Below are 18,229 nucleotides of genomic sequence, written 5' to 3'. Positions count from 1 at the left end.
TTGAAGGAAGAGCTTCTGAAGTACTTTAAACAAGGCTTTCAATTCCTTGGGATGACTGAGGTTCAGTGCACATATTACACCCATTAGGAGTGCATATGCACAGGCGAAGTTGTGCAGTACTTCAACACCCTCAATCCCTACTTAAACATTGGCTGGATGAGTGGGGGCATACACCGCCCTTAACATCGATGCTGTAGATGCTAAAGGTGAGTTGCTCAAGCGTAACATCGGCGTCCTTTACAGAGGAAAGAGAAAAAGAAGAACAACAATATGAAAAATGTCCCCCCAGAATTCCAAAAACTACCTTTTGCAATTCCGATTTCCTGTATAAAATAATTTAATTGTAATAGCATCACATCTTAAACAGTGCTATGTGTATTAAATAAAATTATTTAATATACACTAACTAAGCACTTTTTTATCAGGATGTCAAATCTATCTATCACTCCAATGTAGCAGCCATGCAGTAGATATGTTCAGTTTTTGTTTACATTGTGTTACCAATTTTCTCATGGAGACAATAGTACACCAGCAGTACCACCTCAGTAATCAATTGGAAGTAAAATGATCCCCTGTCTGATGTCAGAAAAAAGAAAACTTATCAATTTAACACAATAATGCCTGGCAGAAGTGTTGTGTTGGATTGCACTGCACAAGGGTCAAAAGGTAAATTAAAACCATGGTGAATTTTTAACTTATCCAGTCCCCTAAAAAATCCAAGCAAATTATAACAAATTAACAAGATTAGGTATTCAAAATTTGGTTTGATACAGGTAGAAACTAAGCTAAATTAACATTACCAAGCAGGTATTCTTTAAGAGCATGTTCGGGTCTTCATTCAGGTAGATGCAAAGAGCCCTGAGGATGCAGTCCCTCCTCTTTTCAACAGTTTCATTCTAAAGAAACAGAAGACAAACCTTTGATTCAATTCAATTTTATTTACAGTTTATAGCGCCAAATCACAACAACAGTTATCTCATTGGGCTTTTCATAAGGTGATAGTGGATGGTTGCTAGCTGGCTGGGGGCTGACTGTGGATGTGTCCCCGGGGCTGTAATGATAGTGGATGGCTGCTAGCTGGCTGGGGGTTGACTGTGGATGTGTCCCCGGGGCTGTAATGATAGTGGACGGCTGCTAGCTGGTTGGGGTTGACTGTGGATGTGTCCCCGGGCTGTAATGATAGTGGATGGCTGTAGCTGGCTGGGGGTTGACTGTGGATGTGTCCCCGGGGCTGTAATGATAGTGGACGCGCTGAGCTGGCTGGGGGTTGACTGTGGATGTGTCCCGGGCTGTAATGATAGTGGATGGCTGCTAGCTGGCTGGGGGCGGACTGTGGATGTGTCTGTAATGATAGTGGATGGTTGCTAGCTGGCTGGGGGTTGACTGTGGATGTGTCCCCGGGGCTGTAATGATAGTGGACGGCTGCTAACTGGCTGGGGGCTGTCTCCGACAAATCATAGCAACACATTTTTGTAGCTCAACCACACAGGGGGGTGTTGAACACCCGGTTGTGTGCCAAGGGTTCTGTCTTTTATTACCACACGTTTACAGACACGTCTCTGCTGATTGGGTATCACCTGGGACACAGCCAATAATCTTCAATATTACGCACGTTGATAGCTGTGTTGTGTAATTCTGATTGAACATTAGGCTCTAATTCACATAAGTCCCATTTTTAAACTGCTATGTGCACAACATGTGTCCATTGGTTTCCTTGAAACCAGAAGGGTCAAGGACAATAGAGCCCAAAAACTGAACTCAAAGCCGTTGCACAGTGTTTCACACCACTACGCGAAGACACGAACGAGCCCCCGGTGATTTGTGCACCTGCATACTCATGTGATGCGTTCACATGATACTCAGCTAATCAGGAAGTGATAGTTTACCAGTTTCACTACAGAGTCCTTTTCTTTTCGCAAAATGCACCTAGTTAGGTCCACTCTCCCTTTGTGCAGGCATGCAGATATTTTTGCTGCATATATTTTAGCAGCATAAGGTTGATTTTAAGACTTTGATCCCACTAGGGGGACAGCCAGAAGTAAGTGTTATGTCAGCTTTTTAAGCTGTATGGTTTAGCAATGACTGGTTTCTGTTTGTTTTGCTGATTTGACCGCTCCTTTGTGGTCTGCGCTACTGATGGTTGCAATAATTATAAAAAAATTTAACTTGTGAAGAGGTTGTCTGCTCTTTAGAGATCCGTAGATATTCAATTCAATTTCATTCATAGTTTCAAATCATAACAGTAATCTCAAGACACTTTACTCATAGAGTAGGTCGTCCCACAAGAGCAAGCATTTAGTTTGACAGTGGTGAGGAAAAACTTACTTTTAGGGAGAAACCTGGGAAGGAACCAGGCTCCTGGTCGGTGGGTGTGTGATGGTTTCCGTTTGAGGGTGTGATAAATAGTCGTAATAACAGTCACAATAAAGATAATAGATTAGAAGTAGTAGTTGTAGTAGTTCATGGTGTAGCAGGGTGCGGAGCAGGACCACAGCGACAGCTGCAATCGTGATTTAGGTGCCACCCTAATCCAAGGAAAACTGTAAAGGGAGAAGACATAAGGACTCTGGGGAATAAGCTCCCAGATCTAAACTAATATCAAGCATTTCTGGGACATGGATGCACACAGATGGAAAGAGAGAGGAGCAATCTAAAACCATAACAGCGTAACTAAGAACTGGTGCATGGAGGACCTGAGCCAGTTCCATAAGGGATGGTAGACGAGTCTGACAACTATGAAGAGAAGCAGAGAAGAGAAGGGGTGCCGTGGTAAATGATATACATGTGTCTGTGTTAATCAGTTTTATCCTCATGCTATTTACAATGTGTTCTTTTTATCAGTATCATTTGATTTCTCCTTTTATTTAACGCTCTGTTATTGTAACATTACCATGTAATTAAATAGAAACAGGCAATTTTGCATGGTTATTACACAGAAAACACCAGACATGTTTCCAGGTAAGAAGTCACAAGATTAAACGTCATTTGTAAAGTATTACCTTAAAACTAAAGGGAAATATTTGGAACGTAAAGGGGGGATGGATTTCATTATTATCCTGTTAGTACAATATTAATATTACTATACTACAACCACCCAGATGTACACATGGTTATCGTCGAACCCATTCCTAGTTATTACCTTGTAATTGCATGTTACAAATTACAAATACAGTACATCTGTTGCCTTCTCATCACCTTATTACCCCATGATTACATCTTCTTATTGTGATTTTTACCCTGTTGTTACCTTAGTAATTACATGTTATCACCTAAATATTACTCTTTATTTTCATATTGTTACCCTTCTATTACCATGTGATTATTGTGGTGGAATTTAAAGTGCTACCCACTGTTTTTTTTTTACATTATTTTACCCATTTGGTTTTACCTTCTTAATTTGGCCAATGCCCTCCTGTGCTTGCACTTGATGTTCTACGTAAGCTAGACCCGTTCTAGAAACCCAGTGTCATATCACAGAATGGCATTTCAAACATTTCTGATGATTCTTGTTACTTATTAGCTGGTGTATGTTTTACATGGTGTTCTGTTATGTACCATGAAAAACATAGGACATCCCAGTTTGATCCGTTGACCACTAAGCAGCATTACTGATGTTTGATGGGGAAGAGCTCTTTCATATTCCAAACCCTGATTTACCATTTCATTTAAATTGAGATATTGTGCATTGTGCAAATTCCCAATCAAATACGTGATTAATCGAAATACTAGAACAACAGGCCCACAGTGTATAGGGCGCCTTGGACCTGCAGGGACCCCCATGGCTGTTTTTCTCTATGGGATTCCTCATCTTAATTTAGTGCATACATTATTTTCTAATTGGATTGAAGTGTAAAGGGAAGTCAGTGGTGAAGTGTTAAAGTGAAACAAGATTGCAAAGTTCACAGCTCCACCAGGTAGGCTTAATCACACCTTCAGCGATCCCTTCCACAGACGCCATGGCTTCATGATTTGTTAAAATGACAACACACCTAACTAATCCTGGAAGTGACACATGCTGCTTCTGAGATCTTCCATGTGCCGTACCTGGAAGATTACCATATGTCATTATGGTATTGGTTGGCAGTTTGCAGTATTATATATTGAGGATCTTTATCACTCTTAGTGATCATGTCAAGCTAACATTTATCAAAGCCGGCCTAGAGGCACTTCACTTTGGCTATAACATCTTGTCAATGAGTTAATGCCACCCCATATGATCTTATTAAAAGGCTTTTTAATCAGCAGAGCAATTACTGTGGAAAATAAAAATGGCACATGCATGCATTTCTCTGACCTTACAAAGATTTGAATGAAATACTAACCAAGAAATGATTCTGAGTCAGATGTCTGAATATCTTTAGCTGCCAGTGTTGTAAAATTGGAGTTCCCCTTACCTGGCTTACAGCTGCAGTTGAACTGAAATGAAAAACCTGTATTCAGCTCATAAGAATAGCGATTCATTTTGCACATTGAATTCCATCTCACAGTCTGCCAGTGTTACCTTCATCCTCCCTGTGCCTAGCAGACACTTGCCGTGGCCCTGACTCCGAGTCCCCCTTTCTTCCAAACACACCAGGCTGCTTTGTCACAATGTCATTCAACAGGCTAGAGAAAGAGAGAGAGCGAGAGAGAGAGAGAGAGAGAGAGAGGCGAGGGAAATCACTCCTGCGCTTGCCTTGCCTGCACTCTAGTCTGACTAGTCTTTGGTGTGTAGCCGCTCAATGTTCTGGGTTTGCAGCAGCCTGCTTTCCCAGATCAACGGAGGCTGAATACATTAAGTGGAGGTCCGTGTTCAGGCATGGTTGAAATGCAAATATTTCATGCCATTGAAATCAAATCATTTCAGTACCTGCTGAACCCTAAAGAGAACGTATTTTTTTTCTTCTAACCAGTGCGCAGGTACCTGCCTGGAGCAATGAGAGGGAGCACTGCACACATTCACAATACGTGTTCCACATGTACTCTATATGCAGAGTCACTCAAGTGGATATTCACACTTTTAAACTGTCTGACTCCCCCAATAAAGCCTGATATCGCAGCCAAAGCATCGTCTATAAAAACACATTCTATGACACATAGACAGTTTTTTTATCACATTTGTTTATTATTTATTTTGATGAACAAATTATTCAGTATTGCAATTGGAGCATATGTTGGAGGTCATGACGGAGTTATGGGTAGATGTCTCAGTAATGTATGTAAGTATCCATCCCGTGATGTTGTTAGACACAATAATAATCTGTGTCTGTCAGTGGCAACAACTGACATGTAACATGGTACATTGTCGCTGGGGGATTAATAAAGTCATCTATGTATAAAAACATACATAATTGTATCCCACCTCAAATCATTTAGACAAAAAAAACATTAAAAAATATGGTCCAGGTTTAAAAGTACTGAAATTACCCTTTAATGCTTACATATCCCATAAGCATCATGAAACTTTCTTCAGTTTATCAGCACAGTTTTGTCTTTTGCAGTATTAATATGTGTGTCACCTGACACTCTTACGCAGTCTAAGGCTATGATAACTTGGAAAAGTGATAAAAATTAGGCAAAAAAAACAAAAGAGTTGCACGCATATACTGTACACACACACACACACACACAAACACACACACACACACACACACACACACACACACACACACACACACACCAGCAGGGGTAATCAGGTACCACTGATGACTTGCCCCCTCCCCAGGTTCCTAACATCATGAATATTAATGTACTGTTTGGCACAGACTTGGGTTCAGAGGTGGAATCAGGGCACGCCTCCGTTTTGATTTAGTTTCAATGTTTCTATATGCATTTCTTCATGGCTCTTCTCTATGTCTATGTGGCTGTGACTGATGCAGAGAGTGAGTGAGAGACAAGGGTCTGGATGTGTCTGTGGAACAGGGAAGGACTTATCTCTCTGAGATGTCGGTTAGGTAATTTCATTTTTCTCTGAGCCAGCGAAGGTTTGTCATTTGGCAATCACACCGTGTCAGGCTGTTTTCACCTCCTGAGGATTGCTCTATTTTACCACGCCTAACAAATATTCACACGGAAATCAAGAGCATAGGAATAGTAATGGAGTGCCATAAAATGATGGGATTGCACCTACTATAATTGCCCGTCTGGGTGTGGGTGTGGGTGTGGGTGCCCTGGTGCGTTCATTTGTGAACCTTTTTGTAATCCCAAACTAAACAGTGTCTCCAAAATGTGTTCCTCATGCAAATGAAAAAGCTTAAGGTACAAAAATGCATGTAGCAGTTTTATAGCAACTGAGGTACATGCATTTAAAAATACCAGGTAGAGTACATGGTCACTGTGGTGTTAATAATAATGAAGTTATTCAAGTGCAAATCCTGTCCCTCCCCACAAAATATCAAATATTAAGAAAACCTGTACATACATAAAGACATTTGCACCCTAACTTGGTGCAGGAAAAGCACAAATTGAACGCAGAAAATCAAGTGTTCGAAATTTTGCGCAAAATTGGAGATATCAACGCCCCCCCCCAATGTTGAAACCCAATGGTGAACGCCTTGGGTCGTGCACATCACATTTTTTGTACGTTGTTGTGCGCTGCAGGTTCTATTTTAACATTGTTTGCTGGGAATATGAGCCGAGCAGGTTTGCTTGTACAGGATGGTTTGCTTTTTTTTAATGGCATTTCTTTAAACCAATCAGGATCATGGGCGGTGCTAAGCTCCGCGCAGAGCCGCGGCAAAAAACTGCAAGAGAAAACTCAGATTGGACAGAAAGCGTAAGGAAAATAGTGTAAAATACACGCATCTGGTGGAATCTGCGTAGCACTGGGACAATCCGAAAGCAAAACACAAAGGAAATAGTACTTAATACCTGACAATAGACACCTCTTTGGGCATTAAGCCGTACTTAATGGACACCTTGCAGACAATCATCGGTATTTACCAAAACCATGGTATGTATTTGTTATTTATAAACTACATATTTTATATGCTTATCTGGTATTGGGTCTTGGGGGCAGCAGCTCCAGAAGGGGACCCCAAACTTCCCTTTCCCGAGCCACATTAACCAGCTCCGACTGGGGGATCTTGAGGCGTTCCCAGGCCAGGTTGGAGATGTGATTCCTCCACCTAGTCCTGGGTCTTCCCTGAGGCCTCCTCCCAGCTGGACGGAGCCTGGACCACCTCCCCAGGGAGCCCCCCCAGGAGGAATCCTTACTAGATGCCCAAACCTCCTCAACTGGCTCCTTTTGACGTGAAGGAGCAGCGGCTCTACTCCGAGCTCCTCTCGGATGACTGACCTTATCTCTAAGGGAGACGCCAGCCCCCCCCCCCTCCTGAGGAAACCCCTTTCCCTAGCGGATGAAGATGGATATTCTATTTGCTCATGATTTATCAGTCAGTTATAGCCCAGGTATTTGAGAGTCACTTTTGCTTAGACAGAGAACATACTGCCGTTTAATGATGAGATGCGTGTATGGGTACACTTTTTCCTTGATTACAGGATGAAATCTGTGATTTCTATTGTCTCAGGAGGCCTTTTCAATCAGTGTGGATTACATTAAAGGGGACAGAACATCACATCATTATGACAGGGGAGTCACTTGCCCTCTGAGCTAGCTATGTAGGCTTAAATAATATTCCTTACTACAAATTATTTTCCTATTTTACACACCCCGACCTTCTTGGCAATGCATGGTCGGTCTGCATGCTTAATTTTCCCAGGGTGAAACAATCCACATTTCATATTCATCCCGTTCGAATGGTAGTTATGAGTTATTTGTGACTAAACAAAACATCCAGTGAGAAAGAACAGGGGTCATCCTTTATCCTTAATAATCCTGTATTCAATCTGGCATTCGTCCTGTCGTTTATCATGAAGTGCTTATGTCACTGTGATTTATGGTTCTCCATGTCCACTAAAACACTTTAGAAAATAATTTAATCTTGTGTTCTTTCTCGTTTTCTGTGTATTTTTATGCTTATGGTTGTCATTACAGCAAATGTAAGGCTTCTCACAATTTTTGTGCTTATTGTTATTTCTCTACAAAAATCACATCACAGATGACTGTGATGAACCCTTTGCAGTATTTTTATATTATATTAGTGCCACCAGCAGGTTAAAGCTATAGTGCGTAGTTTCTATCGTCCCCATGAGGAATTCTAAGCAATGACAACAAACACGGTAGATGCATCCACACAATCCAAGCCTTACGTGATCGTGCAACCGCTAGAACATACAAAGAGAGTTGTGTGGAGCTGATAGTCTTAATTAACTTTGTGGCAACTCATTTGTTGATGGCTTGGATGTAACGGACATTCTTTAATATTCAAAAGGTTTGCACCAAAGCTTTAATTTGAATGTAGATTGAATTGTCTATTGGACATTCACCTTCCTCATATGATAACATGCAATTACTAACCTGTCTTCTACTGACTGCAATTGTTAACTTTATGGGTCTGAAATATTATATAGTACACTATTTCCGTGATAGGGGACGGTTTCTAACACAGCTGCAGTCTTGTTAACCAAGCAGAGGCTTCTCTAATGATGTGCACTTCCTGCTGCAGGTGACCCCACAAACAGATTGTTGCTGTTATTTGATTGGCTATACCCAACCAATTAGTGTTTCAGGCATAGACCATGTGCTCTTCCATGATCTCCCCCGGGATATACAGTGACCACCTTTGTTAAATTAGCACCGGGACGTTTCGTACAGCATATTATAAAAATGGGCCCATAAACATCTTTTTCTCTCTTACATCACTCATTTGTGCAGTATTACAACCACACACACACACGCAGAGACTGCTGGGATTGATGTACGCTTATTGGCAAAAGAGTTCAAATGTGGACCCAGCACACTGAGACTTGCTCAGGATCACTGTTCTTCAAAAAAAACTGGGGAAAAAAATGATCAATCAAGCGCTGAGTAAGATGTTGCTCAGTGAGAAAAAATAAAAGCTGTCATAAAGGGAAGAAAAAAACAAGGGTCCAGATGGGAAAGAATCAAAAAGCAGATTTAGGCAATGTTCCTTCACACTGAAACAGAAAACAAATGCAAGAGGGATACAAATCAGATGAAAGACTCTGTGGCATATGGTAACCAAAGGGGCCTCCTCTCAGTTTGGCAGAAAAGCCCAAACCCATTCCCACCCCCAGCTCGGATAGTACGGACTCTTGGTCAAGCGCCTTTGTCGTTGTTGTTGATGCTAAAGGTCTCCATTAGCGTCATATAACACGCTCTTGGTCGGGACTATTGGCGTCCCTTTTGACGCTGTTAGGTTAAGGACAGTTGAGGACACACGTGGGACACAAACCCCTCTTTCGTGGGTGAAAGTCCTGTGTTTGACCCATCCACAGCCACTGTCCAAACATCCGTATTTCGAGACAAACACGATTTTGCATAAACACACATATGAGGTGAACCATATTGAATTGAGTAAAATAAAGGTCAGGGTCTGCGGCGTGCAGGCAGCAGTACGCCCACCTTCAACCTGCTCTCCAGCTTGTTATGCATCAATTTTTATCCGGCAAACATTCCCCCGTGACAGTTGACCTTATCTCCGCACCCTGCAATATGGGCGTCGGAGCGCTTGATCGAAAGCAAATTCATTTCATGAGCTGTACTGTAATATGTTGAGTTAATTCCCAGCTAAATGTCAGGCAAAATGCTGGTCGGAGGTTTTTCTTCGCTGGCGTTCTAAACAATGTGTTTCACCTGACAGCGCCAAATCCATATCGCTGCTTTTAATAACTCACTTGTCGTACACCACTTGTTAGGCTGATTTGTTGCATGTCAAATGTCATTCATTTCTCCACCTCATTTATAGAACTTTCCTAAAGTCTCCATGCCAAACATTGAGACGTACATGCAGTACAAGGCTAATTTAAATGGTACACGTACACAAACGCCTCCCAATATTTTTTCAAAGTTTTCAAAATTCAGGCATAGCAGGGGACCCCTTAGCTGAACGAGAGACCAATCAGGGACACCCTACATATTGTATAACCCTCTTGGTGTCCTCGGGTCAAATTTGACCCACTTTCAAAATGTTTCAATGTCAAAAATCAAGAATCAGTGGGTTTCTATTGACCAAATTGTCAAAAAACCATACCGTGGATGTTTCCATGCAACGCTCTTCACAAGTGAAATAAATGACCAGTTCACTACTTTCATTGAATTTGGGCGTTTTATTCAGTTTTATAGCATTCAAAAAAACTATATATATATTGATAGAAGAACATTGAAAAAAGTGTCAAATGTCAGAAAAAACTTGAAAAATTGCAAAAAAAAACAAATACAACACCCAAAAAAACGCGCAGAAAAAACCTGATAAAAATTAAGGAAAAAAGTGACCAACATGTTTGGAAAACGTGACCAAAAAAAATGAAAAATGGACAAAAACGACAAAAGTGTTATATAAGAATACCAAATTGTTGAGAGGTTGCAGGTCAATGGGAAGACAAAGGATGACCCGGGCCTACAATACCGTAAAGGTTGTCCTAACGCCTTTGCACATACTTTTTTATGCTGCACACAATACTATGCTATTAAAATAGTTATTGAAAAATTCATAAGTTCATATATAATATCATGTTTTAGTGTCACATGTTCATGTAGCACAGTGAATCTGTTAATCTATGGATGGCTATCTAAGGACAAATAAACACGTCACAACACACAAATAGGCTGATTTATCATTGCTTATAATATCTTGGATTCATGCTTTATGTATATTGTGAGACATTAACTTTTGAAGAAAAAAAAAATACACAATATTTTGATGGACCCCCTGCGGTAACTATGAGGACCCCCTAACAGCAGAAACACACTGCACGCAGAAGCGCCGCAATTAGCCATGAAGCGTTGACTTATACCAGATGTGCATGCGTTGTGACCAGTGTGGTCACAACGCAATCCTCTCTTTCTCTCTCTCTCTTTCTCTCTCTATGGCGAAGAAGAGACAGTTTTTTTGCTGGTTTTCTATGAATGCCAAGGACTCTGGAAGCTGTTTGATGTGCTGGAGAAGGTGTTTATATGGTTTGGTGAGAAGTGGTCTAAGGTGGCTTTCATATTTTGGAGTCTGCTACAAAACAACTGACGCCTCTAAAGGGCAGTTACTTAACGTGACGTATACTTTGCTTCTGACTGGCTATTAGTCCTTACCTAGGTACTGTCAGGGCTCTCATACTCTGCTTCTGACTGGCTAGTAGTCCTTACCTAGGTACTGTCAGGGCTTCATACTCTGCTTCTGACTGGCTAGTAGTCCTTACCTAGGTACTGTCAGGGCGCCTCTCATACTCTGCTTCTGACTGGCTAGTAGCCTTATCTAGGTACGTCAGGGCTTCATACTCTGCTTCTGACTGGCTAGTAGTCCTTACCTAGGTACGGTCAGGGCAACCTCATACTCTGCTTGACTGGCTAGTAGTCTTACCTAGGACTGTCAGGGCTCTCAACTCTGCTTCTGACTGGCTAGTAGTCCTTACCTATGTACTGTCAGGGCCATCATACTCTGCTCCTGACTGGCTAGTAGTCCTTACCTAGGTACTGAGCATGTGCGACTCCCAACAAAGATGGAAAAAAAGTGAGATGTCTCACTCTGTAGCTAAAACTGAGAGCTCAACACACAGGGTGAAAAGAGGAGCTAAAACAATTTCAGTACAACACAAATATGGTGTTTTATGAAAATGAAACCAGGTAAATCTATTCTGATATAACCTTGAAATACAACTATGAACCAGAAGATGAGCAGAATATAAGGACTTTAACTTATGTGGGGTACACACCACCAAGAATCAAGCCGATTCCGCTTTTCAGATTCAGGCCTCGGTTTTTTTTTCCTTTCCTTTTTTTTATGAAATCTGTTAGTGTATAGTGTGCTGTCCAGGCCAAAACGTTGATCCCAAATTGTTGGGTTCCTTCTAATTTTAAACATCTGAGCCAGGCGTTAGTGAGAGATACTCATTGAAATAAACATTTTGGTATCAGCTTAAAAAAAAGCCTCAAGTCTATCAGGCTCTAATGTAACGTCTGGAAATCATCCTGAGGAAGTGAAAGGAGGAGGCGATGAGGAAATCCAAGACCAGGATTCATCTCTACCATTCCTCAGAATCAGACACGTTAAATGCACAAAGAGAACACACACATACAACCTGTCCTGGTGTTATAGTTGGAGCCCATCGGAAGAAAGTGGAATCTTGGCATTTGCTCATTCCAAACCGAGCGGAGCAACCATATGTAGTTGCTCGGCAAACAATGCATGTGAGCGGGGTCGGGGGCCCCTGGAGAGCAGGGATAGTTTCCAGATGAGAGACGTTGGCTTTTATCATCTTCTGTTGTCAGCAGATTTGCCGTGTCTTTGATGGTGTGCTGTCCAATATCTGGAGCAAGTTAACAAGCTGCTCCACTTGACTTAAGATCTAAGTCGAGACAGATGAGTCCCGATGTGGACGGGGGTAGGTGTCCCGTCATTCGCAGGCAGTAGCCCGAGTTTATTGTAAAGCTCACTGAAGCTTTGACGGGTCTGATTTACACGTCAAAAAAGAACCAAACGCAGGGGTTTTACATAGTAAACACAGAATGAATGAATTCCCTGGTCTGCCTCTGGGCTCTCACTTCATCTTATAGTTCAAGCCATTAATTATTCAGACATTTCTTTGTGTGCATTTAATTATACAATAACTAAAGGTTAACTTCATGAGGATGCATGTGCTCACTGGCATTTAACACAACCAAATGCTTATTTTATCTTCTTTATTAAAGCAGATAATTGAGTAATGACTTTTCCCTCATGCTCCGGAAGAGTTGACCCCCATCACCTCAACCACTGGAGTGACATCCAATGGTTCCCCCGCTCCCATCCACAGTGAGTTAGCTTGGATGGGAGTTTTTAAGCAAGGAGCCACGAGGGCTCAGTCTTAATTACTGCTGAAGTGCGAGCAGGGGGAGGAAGTGGTTCTCTGTGAGAGATATCTTTATTCATAGGGACTTAGCTGTGACTGGCATGGCCTCAAGACATCCCAACCTCTCTGCTTGGGAAGGCCGCCAGATGTTTTTGCTATTCACAAATGGCTAAAAATTTGCATCTTGATGTTCCCAATGAAAGACAAATACAACTCATCCAGAGCGCAGCAGAAGGGAGGAGACTTGTGGACAGGCTGACTTGTGTTGAATAAACACAATTTGTGAACACAGATTTGTGTGCTGTATGTGTCTTTTTTTATTTTCTTATAGTCACTTTCTTCCTTGGGAAACTAGGGGGCTTGTGTGGAGTGGGATCGTACTGTACATTAAGCATGCCTTTGATAGTCCCATTTGCTTTCTCTTGGCTCTGTTTGTTTTTGTTGTCTCTCTCTCTCTCTCTCTCCCTCGGTCGGGGCAGACAATCCGCATCGTACGCAGCTGTGGACTGTGGTTGTATGGATGACAAATAATGATCCACCAAAGTGTACACAGAGGTTTTGTGCCGAGCGATCGTCTCGATGGAGACGACGAGAGGGGAAAAAAGGAACACACAGGATGTCTAATGAGACCAACTCCTGGGGCCAATCGGGGGCAGTCATCCAAACGAATGAGCGATGGATTGACATGCAGCCCCGTGCGGATGCTGTTATGGCATCCTAATCAACAGTCCGGAAAAAAAGAGATCACTTTCAAAGACAAGCGCGAGCAACATGGATGCTTTCTATCGATATAAGAGAGGTTTGGCAGGAGCATTGGCAGGGTTCTGTTTCCACATACGTGCTTCTTTATGGGATGTTTATTCACATGGGTGGCTCAGCATGAGGCCAGGCTATCACGGTGTGTGTGTCTGTGTGTGTGTGTGTGTGTGGCATTAGGTTGAAAGCCAGGCCATGGCAGGATATCAGGTGGCCTTTTAATTACTCCTCTGGTGGGGGAGCCAGGAATAATGGGAAACAAAGGCAGATGGGTCCCTTTGACTTCACTTATCCAGGTCTGGTGATCCAGAGCACCTTGAGAGCCCTTATGGCTAACAATAGAAACCCACCCTGGTAAAATACCAAGTGGTACTATAGTGATAAAGGGAGCGTGAATATGAAAATATGGCCTCTAGTCTACACCTTCACGCAGAGGTGCCCCCTTGACCTGCTCGAAAACACACACATCTACCCGCTGTGACGCCTACACCTCCCGAGGCTTCGGAAACCCAAAGCAGCTGGCCATCCATCTGGGGCTCATCAGTTGCCCTGGAGAGCAAAAGCAGGACCCGCTGTGGCAGACCGGGCATCCGTTCTGCATTATCACCACCGCCGCCCCCTCCCCTGCTTTTTTCCACTGCTGCCCTGCCATGCTAGCAACTCGCTATCCCAAAGCCACAGCAAAGAGTCCCGTTACGCTCCATCATTCAAACGAATTATTGTCGCTGCAGCTATTCTCGTTGAAACTCTCAGATGCTGTGAGAATGGGAGCGGTAATGAATGCGCTTGTCGTCATGAGGCATGGAATCGCAGACAAAACACGGGGGCCCAGAGTCTGTCTGAGCTATTAATGATAGTGATCATATGTAACTTCCCCTGCTGGGGACACACACAATGAGAAAGGGAGACAGAACATGTGCAGTGCAGTGCACATATTGACATTTTCAGAAAAACTGCAAAAGAAAATGCCATTTAAAGCACATTTCCAACCATTACTGCTTTGTGAATTGGTTGTTTTTCGCCTATGGAAAAAAAACAGTAAAATGTGGCTTTTGCTGGTACACCTCCCTTAGTGGAAAATTACATCTATATTATGTTGAGTTGGAGAATTGGTGCTGGGAGGGATGCAGGCTGCTACACAACACTAAAGTGTTTACCTTTAATCTATTTATTTGAACATTTTCTCTTAGAGTGCTTGTGGATGCATTATTCAGTTGTGGTTCAAGTGAATGAAAGAAAAGATGAATGTGAATGCAACGCGGCAGTAGTATGAAAGAAAGGATGAATGTGAATGCAACGCGGCAGTATGCGGACATGACCGCATCATGCTGCCACTTCAGCTAAAAGTGTAAGGGAGTGGTACAATTGATTTTACGTGAAACTTCCTTTTTCTGTAAATTTGGTGTTTGGTGATTCTTTTGTGGAAACTGAATTGTGCTCTACTCTTATGTTACTAAACAACAACAACAAACCCACTATTTACTTGACGAACACTAAAGCCCTATCCACATTGTGTTAGCCTGGGGCTAAGAAAGCGTTGAAACTGGCCCGATCCTGGCACATTTCGAGTGGGCTAACCCCGACTATAGCTTCAAGCTAACCCTGAGTTTGTGGGATTATCTCCTGAAAAACTACTAAATCTGGGACTAACAGTTGCCAGTGTGAAACGAGGGCTAATGTTATTCACGTCATGGCATCATTCTCCTTGCAGCTTTTTGCTATGTTCCCTTCTGAAACCTGACATTTTACACAAGTGCGACGAGACGTGACGACGTTTCATCACGTTTCATCAAAACGTAAACTTTGTGTTTGCGCATGAACGTTTCATGTCTTTTTAGTTAAGATTGTTTTGGGGCATTTTGGCCTTTAATTGATAGGACAGTTATAGACAGGGGGGGCGACCCTGGGTTGCTGCGGTAAGGACTGAGCCTTGGTACACTGGGCACATGCTCTACCAGATGAGCTACCAGGGCGCCCCATGAATATTTATTGTTATAGAGAGTTTTTAGGATAAGACAGCAGTTCAGCCCAGACCTGTTGAGTCATATTGAGGCATTGCTGTTGATACTGAAATGCAAAATTCAATTCAATTTTATCAATATCAATTCATAACAAGAGTTATTTCGAGACACTTTACAGATAGAGTAGGTGTAGACCACACTCCAGAAATTACAAGGACCCAACAGTTCTAGTAGTTTCCTCCAGAGCAAGCAACAGTGCGACAGTGGCGAGGAAAAACTTCCTTTTAGGAAGAAACCTCAGACAGACCCAGACCCAGGCCCAGACCCAGACCCAGGCTCTTGGTAGGCGGTGTCTGACGACCGGTTGGGATTAGAATGAAGAGTGGCAATAACAGTCACAAAAAATAGTAGTTTGTAGTAGTTCTTTGTAGTAGTTCAAAATCCCACTACTAATACTGTACAATGCACTACTCAATTCAGAACCAGGGCTTTACATGTATGACGCCTCTTCTCTTTCCCCATTCAAACTTCCCTACCCTCGACCCTGGATTCAGCATTATGTTTGAGCCGGAACACACAACAACAATAGACTGTGACCACTGCGTACAGTGTGTTTAGGTGTGTTGTTTATTTGTACAGTATATCAGTCCATCATTATTCACAGCGGGTCCAGGTCTGTCCATCAACTTAGCGTCTGTGTTTCCCCTTGAGCAAATCAACAAGGGAAAATGAACGGGTTGGGAGCATGGATCTGTCATTTCCCACTGGACAAGGACTCAAAAAAAATAAAAATGAGGAAAGAAAAAGTCAGAATACATAAACAAACCGCACAAATGTCTATAATTTGTAAATTCAGTGCCTACACTGCATCTTTAAGCTCCAAGCGAACTGATTAAACAAGAAGGCGTCCTGTTGTACCCTGGCAGTTGGCATCCTGGAGTCCATGAACGTGGCCTTTCATTGAGTAAACAACTTTTAATCAAAACACATGGGCCTGAAAATTGTATGGAGGTTTTCAAGCCGGGCTTGGCGGAGTTCGCCTCGTTGCAGACCAGGAATGTATTTTCACTCCTTATTTTCTTGGTTCTACATGACTTCCTTTTGATATACACCCCATCTGGATGTCGAGGGAAATACTCAAACACAAAGTCCACTCCTGCACATGCCTAGAGTTAGAAACCACATGTTCCAACACTACTGTACCTGGAGAAAATGTAAGCTGTGCTAATTGCTATTGATTGAGAGGTTAAAGACTTCTATGTCCTTTTTGCTTTAATTCCTGGATGCCAAAATAGACAAACGTCTTGAATAATGTTTTAAGGATGAAGACTAGTGAGACGAAACTCCAAGAGGAAGCTTTAACTCTCATGGTCATAAATCACATAGGCTCTGGTGGATATGAATAATAGTCTGTCAGTGCCTCATTCATACATTTTGGTTTGAGCCACGTGGGGCTTCCTGGACCTGATCGGGTCCTGGGTGTGCATGGGCTTCTAGATTGTTCTGTGACATTAACTGCAGACGCGGACACAACGGGAATCACACTGGATCTTACAGACCAACCATTTAATCTGAATAGAGTCGTTTCCAAGGAAACCAGCTTTTATTGTCGCTAATGTAGGAGTGTAATCACGGAGTGTTGAGAGGAATTATGAAGAAGGTGTGTGCATGTGTGTATGTGTGTGTGCGTGGCAGAAAATTGTCTATGTTTCTGTGATGTAGACACATCTGTGTGGGTATGTTTTTTTCAAGCAAGTGCTCGCTCTGCGTGCACTTTCCTCACATTTGTTACAGTCTCTAACCAGGGAGCTGAACGTGGGTGTCATCCATGTTTTCCAGGAAGGTACAGCCGCGGCGGGGACAGCAGCAGAAGCCTGTCTGTTGTTAGAGATAAGGTCCTGTTGAAATCACAGGCTGGCAACGAGACAAGACAAGACATCTGAGGAGACCGGGCCATGCTGAGGAAGACCCTGGACTTCATTTATTTTGTGTCTGTCCTAGAGCACACACACACACACACACACACACACACACACACACAGCGTAGGTTTGTGGAGCTGGCCCCTGACCTAGAGCTATCAAATCAAACCCAGCTATGATGTCTGGAAACTTTACAGGGGACGTGGCCTGGAAGATCAGAGGTATCAGTTAATAAACTGGGGATTTATTTTTTTACTTTTTCAAAAATGTGGCGTTCTAGGGTGAGTGACGCAGAGGCTTATTGACTGGAGAAACGATTGTGTTGCTGTAAGGTCGTAATCAAAGGAAGTTGAGCAAGACACTGACCTCTACCTGCTAAGTTGCAGATGGTACTTGCTCACTGCTTAGCGTCGTTTACCCGCTTCCCATTCATTGTCTATGTGATCAGCGGCTCAATGCATTCCGGTAGCGTAACGAGTTGGCCGCTCCTCATTTGCATAAAGTTCAATCCAGGCTACATTTTGCAAATAAGGTGTGGGCAGCTCCACTATTTCAAAATCCAGTTCCCCCCTACACACACACACAGAATTGTGTAGGCCACAACACAAGCGGCAAGCCAAATCACTGAAGCCTCACTGTTGCTATCCTGATGATCACTCTGAACGGCCATTTTGTTTCCCTTCTTTTTTTTAGTTTATGCTAGCTGTTGG

General features: G+C 42.7%; 1 long non-coding RNA gene across 1 annotated transcript in view; it reads left to right on the top strand.

Annotated features, from left to right (window-relative positions):
* Positions 1-18,229, top strand: part of LOC116697865 (uncharacterized) — a 19,265-nt gene that overhangs the window by 620 nt on the left and 416 nt on the right. The window contains exon 2 of the long non-coding RNA XR_004334066.1: positions 2,040-2,044. This is a non-coding gene — a long non-coding RNA (uncharacterized LOC116697865). The remainder of the gene's footprint in view (positions 1-2,039; positions 2,045-18,229) is intronic.

This window comes from Etheostoma spectabile, chromosome 11, assembly GCF_008692095.1.
Source record: "Etheostoma spectabile isolate EspeVRDwgs_2016 chromosome 11, UIUC_Espe_1.0, whole genome shotgun sequence".
Classification (NCBI taxonomy): domain Eukaryota; kingdom Metazoa; phylum Chordata; class Actinopteri; order Perciformes; family Percidae; genus Etheostoma; species Etheostoma spectabile.
This window is presented reverse-complemented; position numbering and strand designations above follow the sequence as displayed.